Source organism: Enhydra lutris, unplaced genomic scaffold (assembly GCF_002288905.1).
Source record: "Enhydra lutris kenyoni isolate GAN:26980312 unplaced genomic scaffold, ASM228890v2 scaffoldscaffold11, whole genome shotgun sequence".
Lineage (NCBI taxonomy): Eukaryota > Metazoa > Chordata > Mammalia > Carnivora > Mustelidae > Enhydra > Enhydra lutris.
In genome coordinates, this window is record NW_019154095.1 from 3,673,555 (window position 1) to 3,701,302 (window position 27,748).

The 27,748-nt window shown below is 42.2% G+C and overlaps 1 protein-coding gene and 1 pseudogene across 2 annotated transcripts in view; both read right to left on the minus strand.

The window, feature by feature from the left end:
- LOC111144434 (CUB and Sushi multiple domains 1) overlaps nucleotides 1-27,748 on the minus strand; it is a 1,720,260-nt gene that overhangs the window by 1,045,099 nt on the left and 647,413 nt on the right. The window lies entirely within an intron of this gene.
- LOC111144435 lies at nucleotides 257-1,070 on the minus strand (annotated as a pseudogene). The gene has a single exon (XR_002640400.1). The product of XR_002640400.1 is annotated as a U2 small nuclear ribonucleoprotein B'' pseudogene (transcript).

The window sequence follows — 27,748 nt, forward strand, 5'->3', positions numbered from 1 at the left end:
GGAGAGGAGGAGGAAGCAGCAACTTTAGGAAGAATTTCTACAGGGTGACCCAACAAAAGAGAAGGCATGAATAGGACCATGATGGCCAATGATGCAGTATGAGAACATGATCATTTTTTTTTAAAGAATACAAATAGAAGTTTATTATACAAAATTGAGGTCTTCATATTTCATAGTTCACTAAGGCTAAACAAAAACTAGGTATTTTTTAAAATCATTCACAAAAATTTCACTTTCACTCCCCCCTCATTCCAACTATTAAAAAATGGCCTGACCAAATGTTATCAAAACAAACACTATAAATAACACCAAGTCCTTTAAAGACAACTATCCAATATGTTATTTCTTGGCATAGGTCATCTTCATGGCGTGGAACAGTGTGATTTTAAATCCCTGTAAAGCATCCCTGGCAGCTCCAGCCTGTCCGTCGTTTTCAAATTCAACAAAAGCAATGTCATGCCTCCCAGGTACCAAACGTACTTCCTTGAAGCCAGGAAACTGATTAAACAGCACGGATAACATCATCTCATTAGTCTCTTCTGGTAAATTATCGAGGAATAAAATATAGTTTGGAGGGTAATCAGGGACCTGAGGATTTGGTGTTGAATTTCCTTGGGTATTTGCTGCATTTGGTGCTCCCTGACCAGGTTTTTTGTTTGCAGTGGTTGCAGTCTGTTCCACAGTTTTTGCTTTTTTCTTTTCCTTCTTTTCTTTGTCAGCAAAAGTGCCACATATTTTGGATATTATATCAGAATCTGTTTTTGCATACTGGATTCGCATTGGTTTGCCATAAAATGGAAATCCTTGTAACTGTCTCAAGGCATTTGTGGATGAGCCCAGTTCCTTAAAAATAACAAAGGCTTGCCCCCTCATCTTCATCGTCTTTAAAGCTACAATATCTACAACGTGGCCAAACTGAGAAAACAGGGCATACAGGGATCTCTTCAACTCTTCTTTTTTAATTTTGTCATTCATATTGTTGATGTAAACTGTATGATTTGGTCTGATATCCATGTCTGGAGTTAAACTGTTCAAACTGCCAGAGGCCTAGGCCAGTTCCCAACGAACCGAAAGCCGGAAACCGAACATGATCATTTTTGTTCAAACAGATTATGCTCTTTGTTTTAAAATCCATGGAGTGTGTCCATGGGTGTACTCTAGAGTCAACAAGAAAAGAAGGACCACGAAAGTCATTAAGTTTCTTCTGACTGGGGAAGTAAGAGTGGAAGAAGCCGAAGGGAAAGAGGTTGGAAGCCCATGATTAAACCCTCTCCAATACCCGAAATTAAGGAGACCGGCAATCATTCAACTCCATAGAAAGATGACCAAAAGTTGAGAGTAAGACCAAACAGAGAGCCCAGACGTCAAACTGAAAACTAATCATGGACACGTGGATGCCTGCTAATATCAAAGTTTGAAAATTCCTCATGTGATTGATATGCACAGCAATAAGGAGCGACACAAGATGTGCTTCTCAACGGTCATGGAACCATCAGAAAGGAAATGACAGGCGCATGAATTTCAGCAGGTCTGTTTGCATATCCTCCAGACACATGGTGGATTATAGACATGTTCATTAACTTGTAAATCACTTTTAAGACCATTTTTCTTTCTTCTTCTCGGAAGTGACGTTTATATTCAACAAATGAATGTTCCGTTGATTACAAATGTCTCAATATTTGTGAAAAGATAAGGTGAAAGTAGTTCTAAAATATGTAAAGGAAATTTAAACAAATACGACCACAACCCCTTGTACACGTTCCCTTAATGAGAGCAAGGTTACTAGGAACAGCGCAAGGCCTGCTCAGAATGACATTTGCCCAACTACCACACTGCCGGCTAACACGTGACATTCATGTAACGAGGATCACATGTCCATTCCAGAGGTTAATATCACACTAAGTAACATGAAGGGTGGTTAACAAATTCAATTACATTGACTCTAGGAAACAGCTCCAAACTCTTTCTCAGTCATGGCTCATTTGGTAATTCAAATAAGGAAGAACTGAAAACTGACTAGAACACTTCCTCTTTCCACTAAGTTGAGGTATCAAGGGCTGGATATACCTTCCTGCCTTAATCAAGTTACGGGAAAAACGTCAAAATTTATGAAAAACAAAAACCGACCCTCAAAACACTGGATATCACACAGGGCTGGAACATGATCCCTGAGATGATGAGACAGTCCCTACCAATTCTCTGGCTCTGTTGCCTGGAGAGACTTGCATGCCCAAGGCACAGACTCCCAGGCTGACCCAGCGGTCTCCCTGAATGAAGACACAGAGATGAGAATGGGGCAGGTCAAAGAAGCTAAAAGTCACAGACAGAGGGAGGCACCCAGAGAACGACTGAGGGCCCTGTTGCTTTCCAGGTGAGTACCGACCTATGCATGTAAGGGCAATTACCCAAGTCTAGTGAAAGAATGACCAATAGATAACAGGTAATAGTGCCCAGAATGCTCGTGGAGCTGAGCAGACTGCCTGCTCCCAGCAGTCAGAGCAGAAATCTTCAACACGCACTGCACAGAGAACAGAGTACTGAGAAAGCTCAGGGGTGGGGGAAGAAATCACTCTAGAGTAAATGCTACCTAGACCTTGTCTTAGAAATCTTATAAGCACAAGACCAGAGTAGGGGGAGGCGAGCAAGATGCCCACCACTCCCTGCTAGGGTCGTGCAACCAGGCCCCCACATGCGTAGACTGTATGTGCGTGACCACCTACTTACAACAGTCACCCCAGACCCTCAACCCCCTCACCCTTCATCCAGTCATCAAAAGCAGTCTCAGTAAGGACCAGACAGATAAAAGAAATTTACATCCAAGAAGAAAATTCAAGAACGGTTTTGGGAATACAAAAATATCCCACACCCAGCAAAGTAAGATTCTCCAAGGCTGGTGTCCAGTCAAGAATTACTAAGCTTGGGGCGCCTGGATGGCTGTGGGTTAAAGCCTCTGCCTTCAGCTCAGGTCATGATCCCAAGACCCTGGGATCGAGCCTTACATTGGGCTCTCTGCTCAGCAGGAAGCCTGCTTCCTCCTCTCTGTCTGCCTGCCTCTCTGCCTACTTGTGATCTCTCTGTCAAATAAATAAATAAAATCTTAAAAAAAAAAAAAAAGAATTACTAAGCTTGCAAAAAAAGCAAGACACAATCCATAATGAGGGGGAAAAAAAAACACAAAAAACTGAGCCAGAAATGACACAGGTGGTTGAATTAGTAGCTAACATTAAAACAGACATAATAATTGTACTCCGTGTGCTCAAGCAAGATTAGACATGTTAACTAAACAGAAGGAAAAAAAAACAACAACAACAGGTAAAGATGGTGAGATTTCAGAATAAAGCAATGTCCAATGTCACGCTGACTTTAAGAAACACACTTGAAATATAAAGACAGGAGTAGATAGAAGCAAAATGATGGGAAGTGTAACCCAAAGAACAGAATGTTCAGCAAAAGCACACACAAGTTGATGTGTTAATAACACACAGAACAGTTTTAAGGCGAGGAGTATTGCCAGGAGTGAAGAAGCTTATTTCATGATGACAAAAGAGTGAGCGTAGCAGTCCGAAACATGCACGCGCTGCATAACAAAGCCCCAAAGCGCAGGATGTAAGTACTGATAGAACTGCAAAACAACAATGGGTAAAACCAAATTACAGCTGGAGATTTCCACATAAGCCTCGTAATTGAATGAGCAAGTATGCAAAAAATCAGACAGAAAGCATACAGAAAATCAGGCTGGCACAGCCTTGGCAATCACCTTCTAATTAATTAACGCCTCAACAAGGAGTCACAAGGGATACTTGAAAATACTTGAACAGGTTGAAATGGTAAAACGGCGCACTGCCGTCGTGGGATGCATCAAAAACTATGCTTAGATGGAGAGAGAGAGCATATAGCATTTCTGACCTAAAAGAAGAAAAATCTCGAAAAAAAATCTCTTAGGCCTCCATCCTGAGCACCTGGAGAAAAGAAAGCCAATTAATCCAAAGAAAGAAGTATCAAAGACAAAAACAGGTATTATTCCTCAATAACAGTATTAAAAGATGTCAATATATGTCACACCCCCTCCTCCAAGCAGTCCTCACTGCCTTCCAAGCCACAATTAGTGGTAAGGCTGCAAGTGTGCAGACACCACAAAGCCCACTCCAGAGGTGGCTTGCTGTCTGGGAGGTAAGACATGTGTGTGCAAGTGAATACAGTGTCCTCAGAGCTCATGCGGAATTTCGTACGGAGTCCCATGAGAGGAAGAAGGAGTTGTGAAAGTCTGAACGAAGGAAGCGTCTCTATGTGTACCTCAAGCAGACTTCAGGAAAAGCCTCACATGAAACATGGAGACAGCAAATGCTTTATGTGCTACGTTAATCCTCACAACTTGCCAAAAGGGGCATTCTTCCAGCTGTATCTGCAAAGAAAGTGAGACCAGAGAGGTTGAGGAACTTGGCTGAGGGAACACAGGTGAGGCCACACCTCTGCAAACCCTAGGATATTACCGTGTCACTATTGTGTTGATATAATTGAAAAGCTTTTAAATAATAATAATAATAATAATAATAATGTTAGAAATCATTTGGGGATAGTTTAATACAAAAAACAAAAACAGTGGGGCACCTGGGTGGCTCAGTGGGTTAAGCCTCTGCCTTCGGCTCAGGTCATGATCTCAGGGTCCTGGGATCAAGCGCCACATTAGGCTCTCTGCTCAGCAGGGAGCCTGCTTCCCCCTCTCCCTCTGCCTGCCTCTCTGCCTGCTTGGGATCTCTGTCTGTCAAATAAATACAATCTTTAAAAAAAAAAAAAAAGCTGAAGAACCAGAAACTGGGCTCTTGTTCTCTCTAGCCTGCTATCTCCTCTGTGATATCCTATTTTCTTTTCTATCTCGATAGTAACAAATACAATGACAAGTAGGATGACTCATCCATTATGAAGGTTTAAGATGTTGCAAAACAGCCTGTATTTCAGACGTATTTAAGGTCTGATGCCTTTCTCAATGCTTCTTCCTGCAAACTGAAAAATGTGAAAACCAAGGAGAACTCTGAGAAAGCATCTTAGAAAATTAATGCAAAACTGAAAGATTAAACAGAATGCGGTGCTCAATTATCATTGCCTTGGTAGGACACTGTTTAAGACGAGCTACAGAAACACCCACTCAACTTTCTTATATTCGAAACTCGGTGGTTCTTCACCATAAAGAGGCTCACACTAATGTAATTACAGTGCCACATTCTGCAGCCAGTGATCCCTCCGGAGGGGGGAAGAGATCGCCCGGATCAGGCAGCTTCCTTTTCCCTGTGATTCTACTATTGACGAGTGGAGTCACGGGAAGCGTAAGTCAATCTGGGCCTCATCTGTTTCTCCAGCAAAGTGAGCAAAGCTACAGCCTCAATCCCTGGGACCCACTGTTGACACAGAGTTTTGGGAGTAGGTTCACCCGGAAGGGCTTGCAGGATACACCTCGTGGGGAGGAGAGGAAACAGGACTGAGCAGAAAAAGGACAGGAACTGCAGTGCAGCCCTGACAAAGGCCTCAGCCCACCCCACAGAGAGCCCTGGGGTTGAGTTGGCTGCTCAGCCTTCCCTCAAACGAGAGAGGCCGGAGCCCAGTGTTAGGTGTGGGCTGCTCCCTGGACAGGGTCCCCTGAGACAAGGCAGCTCTCTCAAGCTGAGATCAACTCCTAGAGCTGGTCTCAGCCAAGAACTTTCACCTGTCTAACCCACTCCCCCTCCAAGATCTAACTTATTTATTTTTTTAAATTTCATCCTGGGATCTGAGACTAGCCGTCTTTAACTTTGAGGGTTAATGTGTTTTTACTTGTGGTGTTTTACCTGAGCTACCTTGAGGTTTATAAGAGAAGCTGCTACAGTAATCTTTTCGGGTGTTGTATGCAGGTAACAAAGAAGGTGGCGGGAAAGGAGGGGAGTGAGCCTGTAAGGACCTATTTAGAAACTGTCCCTGCTCCCCTTCCCCCAGGGGATTTACTTGGAGACAAGTCCCGGAAACCAGCTTCAGGTCACAAAGCCCAGATACAAGGGTGGGTCAGGCCAGGTGGAGACATCCGATCAGTGGGGGGATGCATATTGTCTCCCTGGTTACCAAGGAGTATGGGCCCCACCCTTTGGGAGCCTTTTGGGCATAATAGGCTGGTTCAAATGTCTACTAGGGTAAACTGTAACTCAATTGGTCACCTAGCATCACTGCGGAGTTTCCTGTGTGTGTTACAATCTCATTGGCCACCTGTGTGTGGCCAGGCCTGACCGCATGGCCTTTGCCCTTAAAAGCTAGTCTGTAAAACAGAGAAGGGTCGCCCTCTCCTGTAAGAGGTGCGGCCCCGAACGTTCAGTTAGATTCTTGATGCTTGGCACGAAATAAAGCTTTGCTTGACCTTCGCTTTGTATCAGTCTCGCTCCTTTAATCACGGACCCATTATTGGGGCATAACAGCGCCCTTCCTCCAGGCGGTGCCCCCGTTTCCGCCAACCTGGACGAGGAGTGGCGGGTGAGGGCAAGAGAGCTGGGGGCCCGGCTCAGAGGGGCTGGGACCGTGGCCCCGCACCTGTAGCATGAACTAGCTTAGGGACAAAGAGGGAGACGGCTCTTATTGTTTCCAGCTCTCTTAAGGGAAGATGGTCCTTCAGGACGAGACAGATGGAAAGATTATCAGCTATATCGGATATGAGCTGACGAAACGTTTCAAGGATGCGGTGATCGAAGACAGAGCTGCATTCGTGCTCATCAACGGAGAGCGAGAGCGGCAGGTGGTGGGTAACCGGCCTGGCACGGTCTGACGAGCTCCTGATGCTCGAGTCAAAATGCTGCGCGGCACAGGAGTGAGGAGCCAGCCGAGCCTGAAGGAGAGCGAGCGGCCCCCCGGGAAGCAGGTGCAGCGAGGGCTCGGACCAGAGCGCGCAACTGCGCCAGAAGGAGCCTCGCTATGGCGCACGCTACTAGCAGGGACTTGGGAAGACGGCGAGTTACCTGTAGGAAGAAGATGACAGCAGGAATCATGCTCAAGAGATAAACCGGCACTCAAGTCAGTAACCGTGAGATCCAAAGACGAAAATAAAACACAAGGACACAGTGACCTACAAAATACAGAGGCGGGACCACACACATGGAGGTAATTTTCAGACACTGGAAGAGACGCTTCTCTCATTGGCCGCTTTCCCAGGCTCTGGGCATCGCTTTATTGTCCTTTTAGTCTCTTAAACTAGGACCCGTACGCCTGTTGCCACGTCCACACACACACACACACACTTCTTATCAATTGCATAGAAAAATATACATTTGAGTAATTCAAATCAAATCTATCAAATTCCTATTTAAGAAAATGAATGTAAATTAAAACAACGGTTCTATCATTTTATTTAGATAGAAAATTTGGGTTTTGTAAAGATTCAACTTTAAAATCACTTCCAATTTGAAGTTATATGTACAGAAAATCAGGAAAGGTATTTAACAATTTATAAAGCCATGTGGCGTTATATGTTATTTCCGATTAGTGAATTCTTGGCTGTCAGTCTAACCTGATTTAATTTTTCTTTTATGTGTTGGCAGTTACCTTCTAAAAATAGTTCTAAATTAAAATTATGGACATAAGCAGTTTCAGCTTACCAGGTGTTAGTATATTACTAATTTATGATTTTCATGTTCATTTGAACCTAAAAGCTGTTTTCATGATTGAATTCATATTAATAGCTCAAGCTTTATTAATAAGAGCATCTTTTGGCAAAGGTAAAGCATGTTTTTCTGTCAAGTACTATATATATAGGATAGCATTTATTTAAAAAAATATATATACACATATATAGCAAACTTCAAGTTTTTCGAATTTCTGAACAACTTTTGGTTATAATTCCATCATAACAAGGAACCAGTGTATGGATAAAATTAGCATATAACATGAAGGTTAATTCTATTTTGTGTATACACATAGATCAACTTTAAATTTAATTCTCAGACTGAGGAGGAGGGGACCCAGCAGTAATTAAATGGTGCATACCAGGACACAAGGACTTAGGTCCCCGAATCCCCACAGGACCCTGTGGGGCAGGTGAGAGAGATGAGCAGTAGAGGGGAATCCGGGATGGGACTGCTCTCTGACTCAGACCCCACGCTCCCTTCTCATCCCAGAAACCTCGCCAGCGACAGGACGCAGCTCTATGGAGTTGTCCTCTAGAGGAAACTGCCAGGATCCCAGTTAACGATGGCCTTTATTCTGGAAACAACTGCACCGTGGAAATGGGTTCTACCTCCCCGCTGACATCAGAGTGACCCACGTGCCTTCTCTTCTCTGCTCAGGTGTTACCCGGCGCTCACGCTCCCCACTGACCGTGAACCTTCCATCCCAGCCTCCGTCCTCGCTGGTCTCCACCCAACAGGGAGGACCTCGCCCTGCACCCACCATCCACTCACTCAACTGTCATTTCCACAGACGTGCACACTGGCCTAAGAACGGTTAACCCAGACCCCCGAGGGGGACACAAGGAGCAACCCCCCACCCACAGCGGAGTGCCTTCACAGACTTCCCTTTGTCTTCCCTCTTGCAGATGTGCCCATTGTCAAAGTCATTTCCTCAGCACCCTGTCCCACCCCTTCTCTCCACCTCCGTGACTCCGACCTGAAGTTCATAGTGTCTCATTTTTCTAGTCCACTGTGTCAGCCTCTTTGATATCAAGTGTCGCTATTCCTGTGAACTTCACCCTCCATCCTCAGCAAGCAAGTAAGGCACTTTGAGGACACAAGTCAAATGCGTGGTGCTCCCTTACTGAATCCGCTCCTGGTCTTCTAGAGCAGCGGGAGAAACCCCAAACTCCAGACCAGGGATGGCAACGCCCAGCATGGTCCAGCCCCTTGCTATTTCTCTGACCGCAGCCCCTAAAAGATTCATTGTGTGTCAGCCATAAAGGCCCTTCTTTATGGCTCTAGATGATGCAAAGCCCCTTCCCTCCTCAGGGCCTTGGCAAACTCTATCTCCCTGCCTGGATCCAGGCCGTTACAGGATGGTTCCTACGGTTCATGTCTGCGGGCCGCTGACAGTGTTCTTCCAAGGTCTCTCCCGTTCAGTTTACCTAAAATAGCTCCATTCTTGCCTCCTACTATTTTGTATCACTTACTGGGCTCATTTCTTTCTGGCACCACCGCTGTTTTGAATTAGCAGAAAGAGCAGAAGGCTTAGTTCCCCGATTCGCCGTTCTTTCCCACACCTGCAACAGCACAGTTCCGTGGAGACTCTATAAACTACGTATTGAACACATGACTTAATTAAGGGAAGAGGAGAGGCACAAATTGGCCTTGGGGGTAAAATTCGGATTTCCTAAGAAGTGGAATTTCAGAGTCTTTATCAGGAATGCCTATTCTTCCCTTTTTAGGAAAGGCCCTACATCTCACACAGAGCTTCGACTATGCCGAGAATAAACACCAAGCTGCCTTTACATACATCTTGAATCGATTCACCTTCACGTCAATGATTAGGACTCACCTGTTTGGAAAAAGAAAGGCAAGCCTGCAGATGAGATCAGTGGGAAAGTATGTGGAACCTACAAACTCACCCCCATAAGATGTCAGAAGTCCTCTCTCTTCCCCCTTGAGTACACGGCCTCAAGTTATAGCAGCAGTAGGGAAAGGGAGAACCAGGAAAATAGGGAAGAGACGGAGAGAAGAAAGCACTAGAAACTCACCGCAAACCTGCTCTCTGCACAGCAGCCCCCATGCACGAGGGCTGGTCGGAACAAGGGCAAACTTCCCGGATTTCCGCATCGGTTTTACAAAGGCCGCACAGAAACTCATCTAAGGTTTGAAGGGTCAAGAAAGATATGACAAATTCAAGTCAGATGAGGCAATTTCTTGACATTTTGCCACGCTCCTGATGGGCCGGTTAAATCTCACAGCATAATTTAGTTAAATGAAGCTGCAAGGTTGAGAAGGCTGTTGCAGAATTATAAGCACCCTAAAACTACAAAGAGAATGCCCCATTGTCTGCAACTCAGCTCAGAACGCAATATTGAGAACAGAGGAAAGAGATTCAAACACTCTGGTTTGGAAGGAACTGTTGTAGATTTTCTCAGAATTACCAAGTGAGAAGGGACTCGTGCGTGGATGTGGGCAGGTCTAGGAGAGTCTGTTAACATGGGGACTAGGGCTCTCCTGCAGCGGCAAAGTCCAGTTTATAATCTACAGAGAAGGCAAACGGTGGCCAAATAAAGTCAAGGAGACACAGGTGCAGGTTATAATGCGTTTCGAAGGTCACAGGTGTGCAGATACCACGTGAGTATGACACACCAGGGATGGGGGCAGTGCCAGACCCAGCTCAGCCTGCCACTCTGAACCAGACTGGAGGTGGGCACTGACCACTGAGCTCCTACAGCATGCACAGGACCTTTGCCAATTATGTGCACATGCATGTAATTTTTGTACAATGCAATTGTCAAAGACCTGTTTGCCATAAGCTCTGTATCAGGGATCCCCGGTGTCCTACAGCGAAGACAGATTCTGCTCTCTGCAAGGCTGATCATTTTGCACCAGGGTTGGGGACACAGGGGGTGTGACCTGCTGTGTAGCCAGCTTTCCCAAATCCGAGGGAGCTGGCTAGAAAATACCAGACCCAGTCTTCCTCTCTCATATTACGTCTTTCAGCTGGGCAGATACTGAGAGGGTCTCCACGGGAAGAGGATTCTGAGAGTCTCACAGCCCCTGATCAGTAAGGTGGATCTCTGCCATCAACATATTTTGCTCATCACCACGTCACACATGTGTAAGCTGACTTCACGTAGCTCGCCATCCTCAGTATAAGGGAAACATAAGGGATTGTGCAGATGAGCCTCCGGACAAGACGGTGAAATGGTGCCCTGGAAGGCCCTAATTTTTATGAAAATGATCAATAACTTTAACTAATGGGCTGGATGAATTGTTGACCTGACTTGAAATTAATTACTATGACAGATGATAATTTAAAGAAGATGTAAAATTCAACATACATGGATGCATTTTCTATCTTGCAATCAGAAATATGTACGAATCTTCCCAACTCTTAGGAAAGACATCCCAGAGATTCCCAGTGCCGCTCATCCCACATAAGAACGCAGAGTCGGCAGCCCGGGGGGTGGAAGAGTGTTTCCCTCACCACCTCTTTTCCCGGGTTGGAGTGGGATCTTGGGGGTGAGCTCTCTACGACGACGCAGAGAAGGACCGAGACGCAGGGACAAACACCCGAGTAAACAAAGCATGGACCAGGCCATCAGCCCAAACTGGACTCCCTCCTGTGCCCCTAATCTGTGTCATGGCAGAGAAGCAAACTTCTTTCCAGCCCGTGCCACATACTTTGGAGCCTGCTTGTTAGATCATTGTGTCAGGGCATAGAGGAGACTAATAGAACATTTCTGGGAATTACAACTCTTAATGGAACTCATCACTCCCCACAGGGTGCTGGGGTTTGGGGTGCACATCACTGACCTTAGACTGTAAAACGCAGATCAGTGTACTCATCTGATGAACTATGTAATGAGCAGTTCTGAGAATAGGGACAGCAGCAAGCCCGGTAAACGTTAATCCACGTGTACATGAAATAAACGCTTGGGCATCTTGTGATGCACCCTTCCCTGGAGATTTAGGATGACGCTGACCTTCAGCTGTACTTGCAATGAGGGAAACAGAAGCTTCATCACCACCATCCATTTATCCACAGTGTTCTCTGTTCAGAGAGCTTGTGTTTAAATGCCTCGTAACACATAGAACTTATGTCTGTTTGTACCCTGAGCTCTGGGATTTCTCCCTAAATCCATGAAGTGCAGACATCAGAAGATTTCACTCAGAACTGCTTTAAACAGCATACAAAGGACATCTGTCAACATGCATGTACATGTGTGTCTATTTCATACACTTAGAGGATACACTGTATCCAAACAAGATGAGAATATTAATGAAATCGTTTGTATGTAGTTTGATACAGTTTTGTGTATTAGAGGGTATACAGGGCTCACCTACTCAAAAATAGTTTAAGAAATTAATTTCTCACATGCGACTAGTTAAAAGTCAGCAGTTTTCTGATTCAGTATCTGAATAAAACATATTTGGAAAGTAAAATCATTTAACTCAAAAATACATGTTAAACAATTTTCATAATACTATTGTTGGCTTCTGGAGAAACTTCAATGTTTTCTCTCCAATAGCCTTCCTTAAATTACAAAAAAAAAAGTCCTCTTTAAAAATATAAACATTTCAAAAATTCCCTCTTTATAATCATATTTTACAACCATGCTTATTAACTGATCTAATACCTATTTTATTCTCTAAACATTCCAAAATCAGATCAGCTTTGTGCAGAGAAAAATTGTGGCAAGTATTTCTATACACTATTTCATGTACTAAAAGTCAAAATCTGATCCTATGTAATAACTAAGAATTATGACAAATATAAAATACTAGTGAAAAATATTAAAACACAACAAACTTATTTTAATTTTAGATACCACCAAAATAATGAGACTGAAATGCTAAAAGTCACCATGTATTCACTGGAAGTGAAAATATACCGTCATATACAACTGATGGGCTTGGATAGTTAATGTTGAAATAAATAAGCCTCTTTAGGAGGGAAACGGTCAGTTGAAGATATGTGTACCTCAAAGGACTGAGAAAAACTAGGATTGATTGGAAAGGTGCATTTTTTTTTTTAGCTATACCCAATTATATACTTATTCTTTTTTTCTTTTTTTTTTAAAGCGGGCCCCACACCCCACATGAGGTTTGAACTCACAACCCTGAGATGAAGAGCCACGTGCTCCACCACTGAGACAGACGGGCGTCCCCATATCAGTTCCATAAACATAGCAAAGTAGTAAATAGTAAATGTATCAAAAGAGTAAAATACAGTTATAGAAATAAACAGTTGACAGATGAGTATCTGAGCTTTTAAATAAACATATGCAGATACGTGTCCTCACTCTTCTGGAAGGTCCCCACCCTCGGAAAGGCTCCCCTTCTAACCTGTACAGATTTTGTTTGGTGAAAATCTGCCTCAACATCAACTTCCTCTGTTTTGGTTAGAGAATTACTCACTCCTTCTGTAATTATTTATGTTATTTGAAAAAAACAGCAGCTGAGGCTTTGGAAGACACCTAGCCAAGGGGAGGGCGGCCAAGAAGACACGTGGGGTTTTCCCTGCAGAAGTAAGCAAGAAGCCAGAGCAGAGGCTGGACAAAGGGGCTTCAGTGCGGTGCACCTGCGGCAGGTGGGGCGGTTGGGGGGGTGGGGCTGACAAAGGAAACACAAGTACTTGGCAGGAGCACCAAGACCAGAGCATCTGGGGTTAGAGGTGAGGGAGTTTGGGAAACCCCTGCTGCCCCGTAAGGAAATCCAGATGCCATCTACCCCGAGCATCACCGCCACGTGCACTCTTCCACTCACCAGGGATCCCACAGGACGAGAGAGAAAAAAGGCGGGTGTGGGGCAATGGCGCCCTCACAAAGGCCTAGATTGCTAATCACTTGGTGACTCGACAGGCAGACACAGGCAACTTGCCCAGTCTGTGTCACAGTTGCAACATATAGATGTCCCATTGACGTGTGGACGAAAGAGGTACGTTTTTCTGGTGTAAGGAAAGTAAAACTGAAAATGAGCACCACAATACCCATTGTGATCCTTTATGTTGTGCAAAATGCCATCTACTATCACAGGAGTGTTGTGTCATCCCTGTCGCTCTGTTGTGGAAACACACACAGGAAGCGCTCCCGCCCAGCATGTCCCCAGACCACGGAAAAGCCCTCCGTCACAGTTCTCCTGCAGGAGTGAGCATGGTCGGGGACCGGCGCTGCTGTGTGTGTGGAGTCACTGTTGCACGTGTGCTGTGCTGGCTGCCTGGGCAGGCGTGCCTTTGTCATAGGATGGACTTAACTTGGAAATGTGGACAATTAAAAGGGACAAAAAGTAAAAGAAATAAAAAAGACAGTATTCGTAATAAATTGTAGACATGAAGTTTAGAAGGAATGCAGACTGTATATTAAGATGTCCGTTTTTTCATGACGTGAAAACTTCTGGGTGTGTTGGTAAAGTTGCTCGATACGTTAATTACCCATCAATAGCTAATAGAGGCTCTTGATCATCATTAATCATTTCAGTTGGGGGTGTTGCAACCCCTGCTGTGCTGTCTGGTAGCTCCAGTCTGGCGGGAGGGAAGCAGGTGGATAAGGAGATCACAGAGCACACCTGCGCTGACACCTGTGCCAGGAGGACAATACAGCAGGAGCAGCACCGGGACATCCCAGGGGTCATGGTGGGGAGGCCAGACTGCCGGCGGGCTGAGCAGAGGAAAGGCATCCCAGCCTACAGGACAGGTCCGTGCATGTCTCATTCCTCGGACTGGCCATGATAAGCGTGGCCACAGGACCACGGTCGGCCAGACTGAGGAATCTCAAGGGGGTATGTCTAATTAGCACACCCGGGGGCGGGGGGAGAGCAGCGAACATCTTTCATTTGATGATATTTTTAAGCCATAAGTGGGCAGTAAGTCCAACCAGTTGTAAAAAAATATTCTACAAGTTTCCTAAGGAGGAAAACACATCACTGCAAATAAGTGACCAGCAGCGAAAGCATTTTGAATGGGAGGAGGGTCATTTAAAGTCACGTCTTGCACTGATGAAAGCACTTGAACACGGAGAACCGTTGTCTCCCAAAACACAGCTCCTTTTGCTTGCATGTCCTGTATCCCAGACCCGAGCTCCAGTCTCCAGAAAGGGCACTTTTCAGATTGAGATGGAGTGCTCATACACAAAATGTACTTTCTTATGTGAGACCCGCGACGCCATAATCGCAGAGATCGCCACCACATCCGACCAGCGTGGCCACGTCCAGCCCCGACACACCCGCCTTTGGATGCCACATCGGAGCCTTCACTGCCCACACCTGCCGACCTCACAGACACGTGTTTCATGCTTGAAATTCTATCAGCCACGCGAAAGGAAAGTGTGTGTAAATACAGCTACATCATACATATACAATACTGAAGATCAAAAGGTCCGAATATTATGAAAACTGATCATTTGAAGTAAAAGCCGTTAACAACAGTCACTGAGACAAAGAAATAAGGTAGTAGGCATTCCATACACATATTAACAGATAATTTTAAAAATGACATATAGCACCAATAAATGTTGATTAAAAATTTCAAATACTATCATACTAAAGAATCCTATAGATTATAGTATATCAAGTTCTTGAGACAACGATTGGTACATGTCATGTGCTACACACGTATCCATCAAATATAAAAACCAAACTGGGGGTGCCTGGGTGGCTCAGTGGGTTAAGCCTCTGCCTTTGGCTCAGGTCATGATCTCAGGGTCCTGGGATCGAGCCCAGTGTCGGGCTCTCTGCTCAGCAGGGAGCGTGCTTCCCCCCTGCCCCTGCCTGCCTCTCTGCCTACTTGTGACCTCTCTCTGTCAAATAAATAAAAAATAAATAAATCTTAAAAAAAAAACTGTTGCATGCCACATTTTTAATAGAAAACAAACATCTACTAAAGGCCCATTCATTGAACAGCTCTGTAACAACAAAGTGCATGACACTCTTCTAGATCCTTGGGATACATCAGTGAGTGCAACAGACTGGCCTCCTGAGCCTACATCCTTCCAGGGAGAGCCAGACAGAAAGCTTCACCAACACACACACTGTTCCCCGTGCTCACTAAGTGGCCTTTTTAAAAAGGCGACACATGATATTTATCTAAGTCCCATTAGACATACATCTCTCTTGAAATGACTCATCTGAGAGTATTTCCTATCTTGTAAGAATAAACCAGAATGAGAAGTCACGGTAGGGAAAACACCGCATCATGTACCATGATGGAGATAATAAATCATCTCGGACCTGGACCTAATAAATCCAGAAGGCATTAAACAAAAAGAGGTCATGTGTTGGGAACATGAAGCTGCCTAAACAAGCACAGGGTTCCTCAATGACCTGAGCTGGTAGCCCGCTCCGCGCAGCACCGAGAACGTGAAGCAGGAATCTCAAGAGGGCATCCGGCAGGGAGCGACGCAGGAAATTTACTGTTCCTGCCGGATCGGAAGTTCAACGATCGTACTTCCAGTAGTGAAACGTAAGCACGTAGTGAAAAGGTTTCATAATGCCTAGATTTCTTCTGTATCCCTTGAAGTTCCTTCCGTGGTGGCCATGTCTGTCCCCCGCCTTCCCCTGTCAGATCCTGAGGTGTCCGCAGGCCTTTGACCTCAGGTTTAAGGAGGCAGACAATCACGGTCTCTGTGCTATTGTACCGCCTCACAAAGCAACCCAGCCGGCATGCCCAGGGGATAGGCTGGGGAAAAGCAGTGTTTCCCGAGCTCATTTGTAAAAGGAAATTCAGGTGAAATCTCCAGAAAGAGCAGATTTTAAAATTTCATGGATTAAAACCCCAGTTGGCAGGTGCTTAATGCATCTGCAAATTCACACCAGTGATAACATCAAAGCAAGGCTGCCCGAGAGGCAAGCCATGGCCTAACTGACCTCCTGACCTCTCCCTGTGGACCTCTCTACCGAAGGACTCCCTCCAGCAGAGGACACTTCCCCAGCCCTAAACACTGAAATCCTAAAAGGTCTTACATGAGCACTGATTTATACCCAACTTGTCTGTAAATATTTAAGATATTTGGGTAAAGGGAGCTTAGCTATAATAACATTAAAAGGCACTGAAGGGTAGCAGGAATTTTCCCTGTAGGGCAGTGTTGTATTTTTTTTTATTTAAATTAATAAGTCAAATAATGAATGAAATTTTCTATAACAATAGCACTTGGTGATGGTGGGTCCAATGTCAGAATGTCTCTCCTGGGGGAGAAATACAATACGAAAAAATATATATATTAGAAATAATAAGTGAATCTTAGACTTCTCTTACATAGTCTGCCAAATCCTATGTTATCTGAGTACATGTGAGCCCAGAATCAATTGTAGGTCATTTTAACTGACTGTACTTAGGAAAGGTTAATAAATCTATTTGCTTCTGTAAATTGTACACAGCCCAACTCCTGGAAGGTAATTTTTAATAGGAACTTTTTTTTCCTCCAAAATGCTTTTTATTTTTTACTACTGTGGAGGCCGAGAAAATTAAGGCCATCCCACCTCAGGTTTAGCCTTAGCATAAGTACAGCATCTTAGCTCCGGCAGCCATCTCAGGCCCCTGTGCCCAAGGGCTGAACTTTCCCCTACTTTACTTTTGTTCCAGGGACCCCCACCCTGCTTTAGTTCTAGGGACCCCCACCCTGCTTTAGTTCCAAGAAAGTACCCCACCCTGCAACACCCCGGCAACAGCTAATCAGCTCACTGCAGAAAAGTCTGAAACTTCTCCCCCGCCACCCCGCAAGCCTCTTGTAATGACCCATAAAAACCCCTGCCTTAACTAGCCTCGGGGTCCAAGTCCCTACTCCGCTGCATCGGGGTATACTTGGGCCCAAGCTTAAGCTTGTCAAACCCTCGTGTGATTACATCGGTGTTGGCTCCTTGGTGGTCTCCGGACGCGAAAACTCGGGCATAACACTACAATGGGACAAACTATATGCTTGTAGAACAAACCATAAACTTATTTTCTTGGCAGTTGGGGAAGTAAGACAATACAAATGTTATCTTGGAGGTCAAGAATCTTCCTGATTGGATTCTGGTCTGTCCTTCCTTCCTTCCTTTCCTTCCTTCCTTCCTTCCTAAAGGACTGATGGCAAAATTTCTCTAGTCAATGATGAAGGACACGTCATGATGGTTTGGAAAACCTGATCAGAAACATTGTCCTCTGAAGAAAGGTTAGTGCCCCCTGGTCTCTGACAGGAGGCTGCTCAGCAAGCCCTTTTGTTCATTTAAGTGTCTGTAATAATTTAACTCAGCTCACCGATTATCACAAAAGGTGCGTAATGAAGCCGTGTTGGTACAATCCCCAGAGCAGAAGTACTGAGAAGGACACCATGATTATGTTTAGTAAAATAAACAAGATGTTGAGAATACTCATTTTCCTCTCCCAGATGCCATGGAAATAAGAATATAATCTTAGAAATGACAGAAGGAAGCCACTTGTGCCCAGGTAGGTAAGGTGTCCCTATCTCTACTTACAGAGTCTCACTGGTAAAAATGTCTTCCTTCCCATTTGCTATTAGGATGGGAAACATGCAAAGTGTAGGTTAGATGAGCCCCACAGGCCCAGCCTGATGCCTGAGCTACTGGTTCTCCTTCAGCCAAAACAGTGGGTGCCTTATATTTTATAGTAAAGTGCCATGCCTCTTTCCCCACACTGAGATACATAGTGTCGGATAATCAAGGAGTTTGCAAGTATTGTGAAAAAATCCCTACTAAAGTGCTCATGTGACCACATCCATCCAAATACACCATCCACACATCTATTGTACAATTGCTGTTTCTGCAGATAACAAGCTCTACAAGCCCCAGGACCTTTGCATGCACATCTTCCTTTAGCTACATCTCTCTTCCCCACTCCAATACACTCTGGCTCACTGATCACTGAATAAGTTCCCAGCCAACCTTCCAGACTCTGATCAAGAGCCCCTCACTGCGAAAAATTCCAGGACTTCCTAGGATCTTGCTATCTGTACTCTCAGTTACCTGAAAGTTCACATACATAATTGTAATGGTGGGCCAGCATGCGGGCTTCCCCATAGACTGGTTCACCCCTCTGACCCAGGCATTCTTTTTCTTTCTGTATCTGGTTTCCATAGTTAAGCAGCATATCCACATTATTTTGTTCATTGTGTGTCAAATCCATGTAAATGGCTCAATTAAAAAAAAAAACACTCTACAATGGTTATAAAAATACACTGTAAAAGAGTTCTGATTATAAAATTTCAATATATATAAATAGTGACAACTCTTAAAATGCTATTCTCTGGTTTACATTCATAGATTGTTTCCCTTGAAATTACATTTTCCTGACACTATTTACAAAAAAACACTCAAATGATACAAAGCATTCAACACATCTTATGAAAGGCAATAGCCCAAAACACATAAACAACGAGAGTGCAGTTAACATTTCAAGAACTGTTGACTTTTTGGAACTATTTCTCCAAGGTCCTTAATAGCTGATTGAACTTTTACATTTAACCAGAATATGGCTCGTGGTCATCAGAGTCATGGGTAGTTAGAGTTTGTGGTCCTCAACTGTTAATTTTTTTTTTTTTTTTTTTTGGTTTGGCAAAACAGAGAGCAACTGAATCAGTAGAAGAGAGGATTTTACTTTTATTGAGTGCATTACTTATACAAAGGTCTTAACATTGCTTCCAAAACAGTTCTATAACTTTACGTAACTCGAGAGTAGCTCCTCTTTGTTTCCCTGCCAGAAGATACACTGTTTAAATGTCATGCGAGGGAGAATTCCCGAAGCCTGTGAAACAATATGCAATTCCTTCTGGACAAGACTCCATCAGTGACACCATTTCCACATGAAAGGGGGCGGGGCACCTCTTCCATATGTGATCAAATATGTAAATTAAAACAGAGGCGGCCACGCACAAGCTCCGCATGGAAAAAGACACCACATTGGAGTGCATGGTTTTTGGGCTCTAAGTTCCCAACAGTTACCCATACTGTTCTGTATTTATGTGGAGACATGACCACACGCTTAGAGCGGTCTGATGAGTTAAAGTAGGAAGGGAGAGGTCACAGGAAGGAGCCCCGGAATAACCTGACTTAGAGACGCAGGAAACAGCCCTCTGCTTACCACAAAGTCATCGATCAAACACCTGGTCAAGGGCAGGACAGACAGGCTCCTCCATCAGCAAACATACAAATGCTCAAGATTTGGGGAAAGAAAGTAAATAGAAATCCTAGACAATAACTGGACTGCCGGAGGTTTTGTCTGCTCAGGAATGTGTTTTAAATACAGAAACTTCTCCCTTTACTGGGGAGATGGGAAAAGAGGAAGGGCGCCCTCCTTTGCCCTCCTTTTCCATGATGCTGGAGGTTCATGTGGTGGGTGTTCGCTCTCTGCTTGGGGATTTCTCCCTGGTATCCTTGGGTCAAGTCAGGAAGAACTGGAATGAGGCGATGGGAAAAGCACTTCTGAAATGGTTTTATCCTACACACTTTTGCACAAGCAACTTCCCCAGTTTGCAGTGCTAACCCTAGAATTTCTGCATGTTCGCATCTTGCCTCTCCTTAGGAAGTGCTTCAATAGCGAATGTCGAGCAAAGCCTCCTTCCCCCCTTCATCCACGGCCCCTGCTGCACCAGAGAGTTACCCCTTCTCTACCCAAACAGACTTAGCTCATCTGTGGCTCCCTAGTGCCGGTCTGCCTTCCCCCTCATGTTATTAGTATATGTGTGTTTCTAAACCTCACGAAGGATGGGTCAACATGTCCCTATAACTTCAACACACAACAGGATACCTTACAAGCAGGAGTTACCAGATAATAATTGTGAAATAAATGATTTCAATGTTAATCAATCTATTGACTCGACAGCCAACATACTGGATGCATTCCTAAATTTATCTGCTTGAAATTTTACCATTAAAGATTCATTACATGAGGTGGTTAATTGTCTTTTTAATGTAATTATGCCCAGAAGGGAAATGTACCATATTAGTAACCATTAACAACTCTTTGTGAATTAGTTTGTATTCCATCAGATTGGGGCATCTTCTCTTCTTTCCAATCTGAAAATAGATGATAGTGTATTTTGACTGGAAGAAGGGAAGAGAAGATTTGGACTGAAACTCAAGCAAGTGCAGAGAGAGGCAGAGAGACAAATCCAAGGTCTGTGCTCCGAAAGAGAAAACCACCCCAGACCCAGACACACAAACAGAGCACACAGGAGAGCCCTGGATTACCACTGGTTTCACGTAAGTTCTCCTAGAAGAGAAAGGACTATAATTGCATGATATTTTGAACCAAATGACAAATGTCACTTATATTTCATGGGGACCGTCAAGTACAAAATGTAATCATTGTATCCTAAAGTTACTGCATATTTGAGAAAGTACAACAGCATGAGTTTTGCCTTTGATAAAATTCAAGGGCTTTGGGGTTAGGTCTACTAAATTCAGACATAACATAATGGATGGATTACCAAGGGCCCTTCTTTCCTTGAACATGTTGTCATGGATTCCCTTCATGAGCGACTGAAGAGGAACCAAGAATCCAGGAATTCTGGGGGACACGCTGTCCTTAGATTTTGCAATCACTCTACAATCCTTTCCTGGCATGAAGTACGACATTTAGGGGAGCTAATTATGAAATGTAGGATCCCAGCCAAGACACTCTTTTCAGCTCACTACATACTAAATGTTAATTAAGTATTATTTTCAAGTTAGGTGTAATTCAGGGAATTTGAAACTGATTATTGAATTAAAACAGAGTTTTCGAGAAAAATAGTGTTTCTTAAACTAATGGAGTATTTCCTAGAAAATTTAATATTGTTATAAAATTTTATATCAGTCTTTCTTCACATAGTTTCTTCTAATAAAATTATTGAATGTATTTGAGGATCGTATTTGTCAGTCAAGGGAGGTTGAGTCTTATTCTGAATTGGGTATTTAAATCAGAAAAGGAATGACAAAGGGTTATGGAAAATTACATTTATATTTTAGGAAGAAGTCTTTAAGTAGTATATCATAAGACAAAGCATGATCACAGACAGTTTTTCTTTTTTTTTAAACCAAAATAGAGAAACTTAAAATGTATTCTCTAGGAGCTACTGGACTTCTCAAATGAGGTGCTTGCCGTGATTTTAATAAAAATATCTAGTTATAGAATCTTACACATTCAGAGTAATTGTGAGTTTGTAAAGATAAAAAACACAAAAGAGAATAAAACTATACTCATTTAAAAATATTATCTAAACTATCCAGTATAAAAACAGAATTAACTCTCCCTGCACTATATAATTATTTACCATAAAATAATGGTTTCCTGTGGGGATTACAAAGTACTACGTAATAACAAAGGGTGTCGTAAATTTCTTGTGTCAGAGATGCACATAATGCTATACTAAAAGCTATACACAGAGTTGTATATGTAACAATGTATAAAAAGCCCACAAAGGGTTATAGTTTTGCTGAGAACTGGTTGTGCAAGACTTACAAGGTAAATTTTGTTCTCCTTCATTCAAACGTTGAAGGACTTGGGGAGATAATACTTGATTTCCACTTAATCTACTTCTTCTATTCCTCTTATGGATAGTTTACTTTGTCTTAAAAACAATATTATCAGAGTTTGCAATGGACTCCATTGACTTACTCAAGGGAAATAGTGTCATATTACCAAGGATACTGTGTGCAAAGACATACTGTGGCCTAACCCTCTTAATCTGAGATGTGAAAGTAAAATTCTCTCATGGAAAGGAAAAACCTAAAATATTGAAGTTACTTGGATTCTTAAAAAAATAAGCAAAGGCAAGTCTTACATAAGCACACCCAAATGTCCAGACGGTGGTGATTTTCTGATTACTCACAAATACTGGCAGGAAGTGAACAAAACTTGCGTACATTTCTCTAGGTGGTTGAACCATGGGCGATTTTCACTTTATACCTCTGTTTTCTGAGCTTTCTCTAATGAAAATGAGTATTTTTATAAAGAGAAATAAAGTTTTCATGTTCACAGAAAGTTTCTAAATAATGAATATACAGACAGGCAGACTCTAAAAATTTCTAAGTAAGTGAGTAGACAGGCAGCCTGGTACTTCCAAACAACTGACCACCTGTTTTAATTGTTCGCGTCGCCCCAGCTTCCATTCAAAGGCATAGGTTGGATGAGTGACCCAGATCAAGATTTCCAGGGCCTCCTGCAATGTCACTACCTTTAGACCTACTATAGTACATGGTCATATTGTGCTGCTTCTTGTCTGTCCCCATGGACCCCTTCACTCTTTGAGGTTAGGGACACGGTTTCCTTCATGTTACATTCCTAGTTCTTTTTTATTTTTTTTAAGATTTGTTTAATTTATTTGACAGACAGAGATCACAAGTGGTCAGAGAGGCAGGCAGAGAGAGAGGAAGGGAAGCAGGCTCCCCGCTGAGCAGAGAGCCCGATGCGGGGTTCGATCCCAGAGCCCTGGGATCATGACCTGAGCCGAAGGTAGAGGCTTTAACCTACTAAGCCACCCAGGCACCCAAATTCCTAGTTCTTACCACACACCAACCGGTAAGTGCTAGAGTACCTACCGACTGAGCAACAGAAAGAAGAAATCTGGGAAAACCAATCTTAACCTCAGCAGTGATGTTCTTCTACCACTTGGTACAGAATGATTTATTTGCTTTCTTTTTGTATCAGCTTATATTTCTCTTCTTCCTTTCCTGCCTTTAGAATGTTTGTATATTTTGGAACTTCATTTTAAATTATGGGTCTTTTAACTATCTACATGCATTATTTCTTCCCTGTTGGTTCTAGAAAGTACAATAAGCTTCCCTGATTTTCGGTTTTCTTGTAGTTAATGTTATACCACTTTATTTCAAATGTATTAAAAAATGCAATTGTCGTTTTTTGTTGTTTTTTATTGTTTGTTTGTTTTGCTATGGTTATCAGGTATTTACAATTCATGGACTGCCAGTACCCAGCCCCCCTCCAAAATGCCAGAATTTCTGCTTTAAAATGTCTAAGTTACTTTAAAGAAATTAAGAGAAAAAAAAATTTTACCAAGATATTTACCATTTATATTGATTTTCATTTTCTATTGAAGATTCAAGTTTCTATTGCACATTGTGTCCCTTAAGCTTAAACAACCTACGTTCGCATTTCATACACACCAGCCAGCTGGTCACACCTCCTCTTAGTTCTCATATTTTTCTCTTTATTTTGCCTTTGTTCTTAAAGGATTTTCCAAATGATGTAAATATCGGTGTTGACAGATTTGGTTTCTTCTTCTCACTTTTGCCTTGTTTTGTTCTGTCTTGCTGTCAGCACTTTAAAGATGTTGTCCCACAGATGGTCTCCGTGGTTTTGGATGTAAAATCAGCAATAAATCAAATTGTTGTGCTCCTGCATGTAAGGCATCGTTTTCCCCTGGTTGCAGTCAACGCTTTTTTCTCTTCTTTTCAGTAGTTTGACCATCTTGATTTTTTTTTTTTTTTTTTTTTGCCAAGTTTGGAAATTTTCAGAATATTTCAAAGATGCTGTTTCCCCGCAGTTTCTCCCTACTTCTGGAATCATAATTAAACTTATTGAACATTTATTTCTACGTTCTCTTAAGGGAGCCTGATGCCCCTTCATTTTTGGGGGGGGTCAATGTGGTTTTCTACAGAGTAGGCAGTTCCCACTGCCAAACTTCAAGATAACGGACTCTGAAGTCTCCATCTTGTCAACCTTTCAGTAAATTTGTTTAGATTCCAAGGATTGTATTTTTCAGTGCTTGAATTTTCATTTGGTTCTCATTTTATAGTCTCTATTTCTGTGCTTTTTTTAGTTTTTCCACCAACACCATCTCTTTACTTGTATAAGGTTATAAAAACAACTGTTTTAGGGACACCTGGGTGGCTCAGTCCTTAAGCATCTGCCTTTGGCTCAGAGCAGGATCCCCTGCTCAGCAGGAAGCCTGCTTCTTCCTCTCTCACTACCCCCTGCTTGTGTTCCCTCTCTCCCTGTGTCTCTCTGTCAAATAATAAATAAAATCTTAAAGCAAACAAAACGCTGTTTTAAAATCCTTTGCTAATTCCATCATCTCGTTCACATTACTCTTGGTCTATGGAGGTTTTCCCCCCCCATAAAAATGGACTTAAAAGCAGGCTTTTCTTCTAAAATCTTGATGTTTGGAGTAATTTTTTGATTATCTCAAATTGTGTTATTTTTTTAGAAAGTCTGGATTCTGTTATATTCTTTCAAAACTTTTCAGTGTGCTTTTTCGTTTTCTTTTGGTCTTTGATTGCTTGGGGGTAGGAGACTCTATTTTTGTTTTCTATCTCACTATAATCCTTAGGTGTTTAATTGTCCTGTTTTCAATGTGCTACTCACATGTATGGTTCAGGAGTCACTCAAGTTGTTGGGGCCAAATCAGAGCCACGATTTGGGGCTCTGTTTTCTGAACTTCTCCTGTCTGGGATCCTTCTCTGTCAGGTGACTGCAGCTGCCCCAAACCTTGCCCATGGCCTTGCACAGCACAGACGTGAGCGTGCCCTTGGAACAGAAGTCATTAACAATGGATACTCAACAAGGTTGTTCTTTCCTTCCACATTTTCCAGCTCAGCTCCTCCAGAATCTTTTTTTTCAACGATTCCAGGGCTTTGTTTTTTCTTCTCCTTTTGTTTTATATTTCATCCATAATTCCAATTACAAAAAGGTCAGGTCCAATAGAAATTCACTTGAAATATCCTGAATCACATTTTTAGGAAAAATGTTTTTACTTTGCCCTCAAGATGCATGTGCTTATACCCAAGACAAACACTCGTTTTCAAAAGTGGCACACAGAATACAAAAAAAAAAAAAAAAAAAGAAAAAAAAAAGTGAGTAATCATAATCATGTTATATAATTATTTTAATTCCTATTACCCTGGGCAATAGGTTTTATTTCAAGTTCACTGTAAAGAAAATTGATCCACAATCCATATAGTTTCTGAGAATTATAAATAGGATTTTAGTTGTTTGACTCGAAGTCTCAAGCTCATGTTCTTGTATGTAAGACAAGGGAGAAGGGTTTGCGTGTTGGTGTTTTATGTTTATTTTGGGTAAATATCTACACAGTTAAGGAGAGCTTCTCTCCTTGCTGTGGATTTCGTAGAAGGATTCCAGTGCCCTCACTGGAAATACAGGAACGGACTAGGGCTGGTATGTTTACTTCGCTCTCTGCAAGTCCTCATGAACTTTCTCTGGACACAGAGCTTTGTAGTAATGTCAGTTCTCAGGGTTTGAAATTCATAGGGTTACAGACAGCCTGGATTTTTTTTTCCCTTTTTACCACAAATTGTAAGCTTGACAGTAAACCCAAATGAAACTGAGTCAAATCAACACAGTGTTGGCTAAAAAGCCACTTGGTATAGTCCTTCAAGAGTCCTGTTAGTTTGTGACATTAGGCGAGGCCTTGAATTACACAACATATTCTATGTAAATACTGGATTATCACCTGTACGAGTAGTACAAAAATAGAGGCAACATTTGCTCCTGTTTCCTATTATCAACTAGGTTTTATTTCCCGTTATTCTGGGAATCCGTACAACATGGAAACTTTAGTCCTTTCATTTCTAGAGAAAAGTAGAGATTAAACATAACATAACAATTACTTTATTTTAAATAGAATAGGTACATTAATGATGAAAATAAAAAAGAAAACAGGCTAAAATTAGACTTGAAACAGAGGCAGGAAATTTGGCTAAAGGAATACAAAATGAATGGTTGTGAAAATTGACAGTTCTTAGTCACATAAGAGCAAGGTCACACTTAATGAAGCTAAAAAAAGTAAATTTAGAAGAAGCAGAGGGAAATTTGGAGAACTATTTGTTATTCTGTGTGACTGTCTAACTTACATTCTATTTTCTCCTCATTTTTTGGCTGTCCTCATCCACTGTTCTTTCAGAGGCCCTGCTATGGGTCCTAGAGCCAGATGGCACAGAAGTAACGACACTATTAATCCTACAGTATGAGGATACAGATACTCACTATTCTGTCTTCAAATGAATAAAGTTAAATGAATTGAATTTTAATAAATTTATTCTGGGAAATAATTCTCTGAAGTATACTTATATTTAGATTACTTCTAAGTAACTTGCTAATGTGCAAATATTGATCTGTGTATACAGCTACCCCATTTTCCATTTCAGCAATTTATAAACTTGAAAATGAACCCAAATGAAAAGATTTTGCTGAATTATTTATCTCAGTATTAATTGGTTCAAAATTGCTTTGTTATACTTGGTATTTTAAAACCATTTCAACTCCATAGAACAGTCAACATGAACTCCAATACAAATGCTGGAAACAGTCTTCATCTGTAAGAAATATTTTGATGATTGCCTTCTTGATAATTCGTGAGAATTATTAGCTTTGGAAAACTTCAAGGACCTCAAAGGAAGATGTATTTATAGTTTCCACTCTTACACACTTAATTTTGTTATAGTATTGGTAGGTACTAAAACGATCTGATAATTAAGCCAGTTTAAAAGAATTTTAACTTAATCATGATCACCATATGCATATGTAATATATACCTTATATGGTTTAATTAGTTTATATCATTGTGAGAAATAAGAAAATTCCACATTTTTTGCCCATTGGATGCACAAGTAAATTACTTTTGTAAAGAAAACAATGACATGGAGTCCTCCAAATCAGCAAAGAAAAACCAAGGATAAACATGGACAAAACTCAACATCTGAACATAAAATGCAGTGTTTAGCCAGGAGACCACAGCCAGCATTCCCACAGCCGTCCCATCGACACTGAACTTATTTTCCACCTTCTTGAAAGGCATTTGTCCAGAAACCGGTTTATACCCCATTACACAAATGTAAAATTTAGTACGTTCTAAGATGTGATATCTGAGGATGCCGTACATCAACTATCCCCTTCAGAAGCTAAGATATCCAATATACACCTCTCCATCAATCATTTCAAACTACTGTAGAACATATGAAAAGAATTTGATTTTAATATATTAGCCCCTTCTAGGTTAAACTATGTCGAGAAAGGGGACATTGAGAGACTAGGTCATTTGATTTCTCTGATTTTTTTTTTAATAAAAAAAAGCATATTGGTTGCAAAATACTTCTCTGAAGTGCTTATTGTGGTACATTATTGTCTATCTGGATTTTATTCTAGGTAAGTTTTTCCGAGGCTTCATTTGTCCGTGCGT